Genomic DNA, 5,958 nt, shown 5'->3' with positions numbered 1-5,958 from the left:
GTTTTGAGAAGCACCGTAGATCAGACCTGTTAGTCCTTTATACTTAGGTCCATAACCCAGGACACCTGGGTGCCCAGATGCAATTACATTAAGTAGTAAAAAGAAACACCTGAGGATATTTACAGCAAATGCTCGGCAATATTTTTAACATCTGAGGGGCCCTGACCATTTTCCTATATTTTCCCAACAATCCACTGCTTCAGGGTCCCTTACCATATTATCCATGTGTTCAGAATCTTCTGGAATGTTCCCTTAGCTAGGATAAATGACCCTTACATTCATATAACTATTGTCTGTAAAATATGCCTTAGACTTGTACTGAAGTTCTGTCCTTTCAACTATTAGCCACACATGCCCAGTTAGTAGTCATCACTGGTGTGAACTTCAGTGCATATTCAATAAGCAGACACATTGGTCACACGAACGTATGCATGTGCCCAGTTGACTCTGGTGCCCACAGCCAGAGCACTATGGGGGAAAAGACAGAAGGGTTATTGGTACCAATAGGAGCAGTTCTCACCCCTCTGGTAAGGTGCATGCTAGTTTGCCAACCTGGGAAAGATGGTTGCAGGAATAGTTATCTTACCTGATTTATGCTACCTTACATTATCGGCTAACACTGTTGGATCTGTAGGTTCTACATGTAACACTACAGGGGAACTCATAATTGGCCATAATGACAATATAAACATGCCCTTTGGAATAGAGCGCTCATCTGTTCCAGGCCATGTTACCTTTACTTGATTACGCCAGGTACTTGTCATCCAAGGTGAAATTTCCAAATCTTCTACTAGTCCTTTTCCCCAAGGCCCTATTAGGCCTACCCAGCGTATACCGGGGGCTTCTATTCTCCAAGGCCATTCCCATTGTACTGTCTGTTCCAGTAGTAAACAGGTTGGGGCTGGTAAGAGAATATTTCCATTCTTGCCAAAAGCTCAAGTAGTGATCTGCTCTTGTTTATGTGCTGCAGCCCCATGCAACAGATCTTCCACTGGAGAGGGCCTGCACTTGTGGGGTCTCTTATTTAGAATCCTGACTGTTGCCGGGACCACTGTGTCCACCCCTTCAGGGACGGGGGTTGGGCAGATAGCCTTAGCTCCTGTTTTAGGAGACCATTGTATTGCTCAATCATCCCTGCTGCCTGGGGATGATATGGCACATGCAACTTCCACTGAATAGACAGCTGGTAAGCCCACCTCTGAACCTCATGTCCAGTAAAGTGCATTCATTGTCACACTCTGTGACTACAGGAAGGTCATACAGGGCCTCAAGGCTATGCAGTGCCTTCACAGTGTTTACATTGTCTGAGGCCTTACAAGGCCATACAAGCAGAAGACCAGTAGCTGCATGAGCAGCAGTGAAGATGTATCTGAAATTCTCTGACCTGGGCAGTGGTCCAACAAAGTCCACTTGCCATCAATCCAGGGGCACCCTTCCTTGAGTTATTTGTGCTTCTACATGGGGCACCCACTGGGAGTGTGGACACTCTTGAGCACATACTAGACAAGCATGACAGGCATTCACTACATCTTCCCATTTTATAGGCAGGGCCCATCTTTGAGCCGCCATCCACATGGTCTTGCTGCCAGCATGTTGCATTCGTTGATGTAACCACTGGGCTACATCAGCATCTGCGGCTCTCTCCATCCATCTTACCTTAGCCAAGGCAATGGCTTCATCATTTCCTGGACTGGCTAAACGGGAAGTGTCCTGTGACATGGAAAAGAGTTACTTCTTTCTCATGCCCCAATTCCCATAACTCTTGCCACATGGCTTGTCCCCACTGGGGTCAGTAGGCAAACATCCCCTGTTGATACTTCCAAGTAGAAATCCAAACGGTTAAACCTTTGTACACAGCCCAGCTGTCAGTGCAGATGGTTAATGGCCCAGGCTCATTTTTTATCACCACCCAAAGAGCTTTCAATTCTGCCCATTGACTGCTTTGCCCTGTGCCATTTTCATACCATATGGTATCCGTTAAGGGCTGGACAGCAACACCTGCCCATGATGCTGAAGGTCCCATGCTAGAGCCATCTGTATACCAAGCTTGCTCTGTGATAGGTCCCTGTCCCTCATGGAAAGGTGTGGCCTCCACAACCACTACCTGGCCTAGCAGAGTTCGCAAGTCTTTGGACAGAGGACTCGCTGACACAGTGCTCCTTTGTTCTATATATGCTCCCCATGTAGACAGAGTGGGAGTCTGAGCTATGCCTGTTTTAGGGTTGGATGCCCACATGCACAGCCAACCTAGTGTGAGATATGTTGTCCTTACTAGGATTTTGGCAGTTCCTGTGATAGCTTCAGTGGCCATCAAGGCAAAATATACGGCTGCTAGCTGTTTTTCTATCAGAGAATAGCATAATTCAGCACCCTTCCAGAGCTTAGCGTAATTCAGCACCTTTCCAGAGCTGAGACCAGAATCATGCACGTGTTTCGAATCGGTCTTGTCTCTTCCACAAACCCCATCCTAACCCCTCCTGGATATATGTACATCTAATTCAAAAGGCTTAGTGGGATCAGCCACTTGTAAGGCCTATACTTGCTATGCTGCCCTCTTTGTAGCCTGGAAAGCCTGTTCTACTTCCTCAGTCCAATGCCAGGGGGCTCCTGTCTTTATTAATGCATACATTGGGCATGCCATTTGAGCCATATGGGGTACCAAAGTTCTCCAATACCCCAGAATCTCAAATATGTCTGCAGCTGAGCTACAGTTTGTAGGTTAAGGTACACATGTATCTTATCTGTAATAGCTTCTGGGATGACCCCCTCTTACCCAACCAGACAACTCTTAAGAATTTGACTGACAGTCCAGGTCTTTGCACTTTGGCTGTGTTCATGGCCTGCCCACATAGTTCCAAATGGCTTAGCAGCATTGGAGCTTCCTGGGTTAAATTTGTTAGAGAATCAGAGGTTAACAACACATCATCAATGTAGTGAAACATTGTAACTGTGCTGGACCTTGTCCTCTTGGCTAGTTCCCCAGCCACTAAACCATGACAGATGGTTGGGCGATGCAGATAACCTTGGGGAAATACTTGAAAGTTTCCACTGTGTCCCGTCCCAGGTGAAGGTGAACTTATCTTGGCTATCAGCTGAGATTGGAACCAACTCAGAATGTGTTTGCCATTTATTCACAGTCTTGGGAGTTCTCTAGTATTCCCTCACATGGTTCAGGTAGCTGCACTCACCCATTCCATTAGGGAGTGATTACTTGGCACTTGTGCATATCAACAGCTGCTATTGATATTCTGCAGCTGCTGCCTCAGGTAAGGGTGGCTGGTAATAGAGGCCACCTCTTCCATCTTCTCACCAGAGCACATCACACTATTCACAGATCTCATAACATCAGTAGCCAAGCAGCCAGGAGCTCCCCTTTTTCTGCCAAAACTGTCTCTGCAAGTCAAATAATTCAATGTGGGAATAAAGGACATAGGTAGTGAACTGGGTCACCTGTGGATTGTGTGCCGGGTGGCTGCCTGGTCCTATAGGGTGCTTGCACTTCACTTTTTGGTGCACAACAGGTCATGCCTGGAGATGCACAGTCTCCCCCAACTCAGTGCTGGGTTTGTCGTTAGCCCTGGTGTGAGAAGCAGGGGTGGCCACTCACTGCATGTCATCCTCCAGGACAGTTATTCATGCTTCCTTCAACTCTGCTTTCTTCTTCAAATCTTGATCAGTTTGCAGCACACTGAGTAGTAGCCAGGCTCTGGACAGCAGAAAAGTGACCACCAGGCACCACATCCTCAAGGACAGCCACATTTCCTCTTCCTCCCAAGGGGTTCTACGAGGACAGCCTGCTTCATGGAGTGCCTGGTCTATGCTGACTTGCAGTTTTGTAAGCAGCAACCAGATCCAGGTCAACAGGAAAGTGGCCAGAGGGTACAGAATATTCAGGAGGAGCCACATTACCTCCTTCTCCCAAGGGGCTCCTGTACGTGCCCTCAAAACCTGCTGACTATGCCAATTGTAGAGGTAGGGCTAGGGCTCACAAACTGGGTCACGATCCCTCCACATGCAGGTCTACAAGCTAGATAATAGGAAAAAGGTCCTGGGAGCTGTGGGTAAAGATTAATAGGCTTTATTCAGAGCTGGGAGCAGCCGTCCTAAGGGCTTCTCTGAGAGTTCTGAGCAGCACTGTGGATAAGAGCTGTTAGTCCTTTATACTCAGGTCCATAACCTAGGACACCTGGGTGCCCATATGCAATTGCATTGAGCATTAAAAAGGAACACCTGAGGATATTTACAGCAAATGCTCGGCAAGATTCTGAACATCTGAGGGGCCCTGACAATCTTTCTATATTTTCCCAACATGAGACATTCAAAATTTACTCTCTTTGCTATTTTGGAAGTTACATTCTATCATTGGGTATAATTTCTGTGCTATTCTATGAATATCAAATATTCATCAATTCTTGGGGGAAGCAGGGTATGAGGAGATGTTGTTCTCCTTAACTTTTGAGGGATTATTTACCTGAATCAGGAATCGTGGGTGTTGGTGGTTGCAGCTTCCAACACTTTAAATATTTAAAACTTCTCGATTTTTGTTTGCATTGATTCTGACAAGAAGTCCTCTGAAATGCTTATGATTCTTCTTTTATGTGTAAGCCTTTCTAAACACAACCACTTTAGATATTTTCTGCAGTTTTAAATCTGATAAAATTTAATATCTTGGTCATGGGTGTGCGTGCATGTGTGTGCGTGTGTGCTTGCGTGTGTGTGTGCGTGTGTGTGCACACGTGCGTGTGTGCATGTGTGTGCATGTTTGTAAATGTGTGTGCGTGTGTGTGTGCATGTGTGTGCATGTGCGTGTGTGCGTGTGTGTGTGTGTGCACTTCATTTTTGTTGCTTTTATTTATGGTGTTGGTGCTCTGTGGACTTCCTTCATCTGCATTTTTATGTCTGCCATCAATTTTGAAAAACTCTCTTCCATTAATACTTCCATGATCTTATCAATCCCTTAAAGTTTTCAATATGCAAATCTGTTATTAATTTTGTTAAATATGTTCCCAAGAATTTATTTTTTTTCTGATTCTATTTTAAATTGGATTGTTTTACAGATTTAATCTTTAGATAGTTCATTGCTAGTGCTTCTATTAGTTGTCACAGTTCATAGGTGGAGTCTTTAAGGTTTTTATATAATAGATCATGTTATCAGGAAACAAAAACAATTTTTATTCTCTTTCATAAGTGCATGTCATTTATTTATTTTTATTACCTCAATGCTCCTGACTAGAATTTCCAGTTTTATGTTTAATGGAAGTGGTGAGAGAGGGTTTTATGGTCTTGTTCTGATCACACATAGCAAACATAAACTTTCAATGTTAAGCTTGTTATTAGCTGTGGAATTATCATATACGACCTTTTATGTAGTGAAGGATATTACTATGACAAATTTGTTGAATTTGTTGTTAATAAAAATAGGTGGAAATATGTCAAATGCTTTTTCTATCTCTGTTGAAAGGATCATATGCTTTTTCTCCTTCATTCTGTAATGGCATTGATCATATTTATTTACTTGCTTCTTTTGAGCCATCCTTTCATCCCAGAGATAAATGCTACTTAATATTGGTTAAGAATATATTATAAATCTAAAATAATTGAAACAGCTCGGTGATGACATACAAAAATACATAGAGCAGATAGAGCAGAAAGCCCAGAAATAAAACTAAAAATTTACATTCACCTGATTTTTAACAAAAGTGCCAAGAACCCTCAATGAAAAGAGCACAGTTTCTTCAAAAAATTTTGTTGGGAAAATTGGGTATTCAAATTAAGATTAATGAAATTGCGCCCTCATACAAAAAGCAACTCAAAATGGAATAAGAAGTACATTTGAGTCCTGAAACTATGAAACTATTAGAAAAGAAAACATAGAGGAAAATCTGTACAACTTTGGTCTGTGGAAAGCAGCAAGAGCTGTGGAAGGTGACACAGGACTGGTTGAGTGGGAAACTCAGG

Source organism: Cynocephalus volans, chromosome 3 (assembly GCF_027409185.1).
Source record: "Cynocephalus volans isolate mCynVol1 chromosome 3, mCynVol1.pri, whole genome shotgun sequence".
NCBI lineage: Eukaryota > Metazoa > Chordata > Mammalia > Dermoptera > Cynocephalidae > Cynocephalus > Cynocephalus volans.
Note: the sequence above shows the minus strand (reverse complement) of the source record.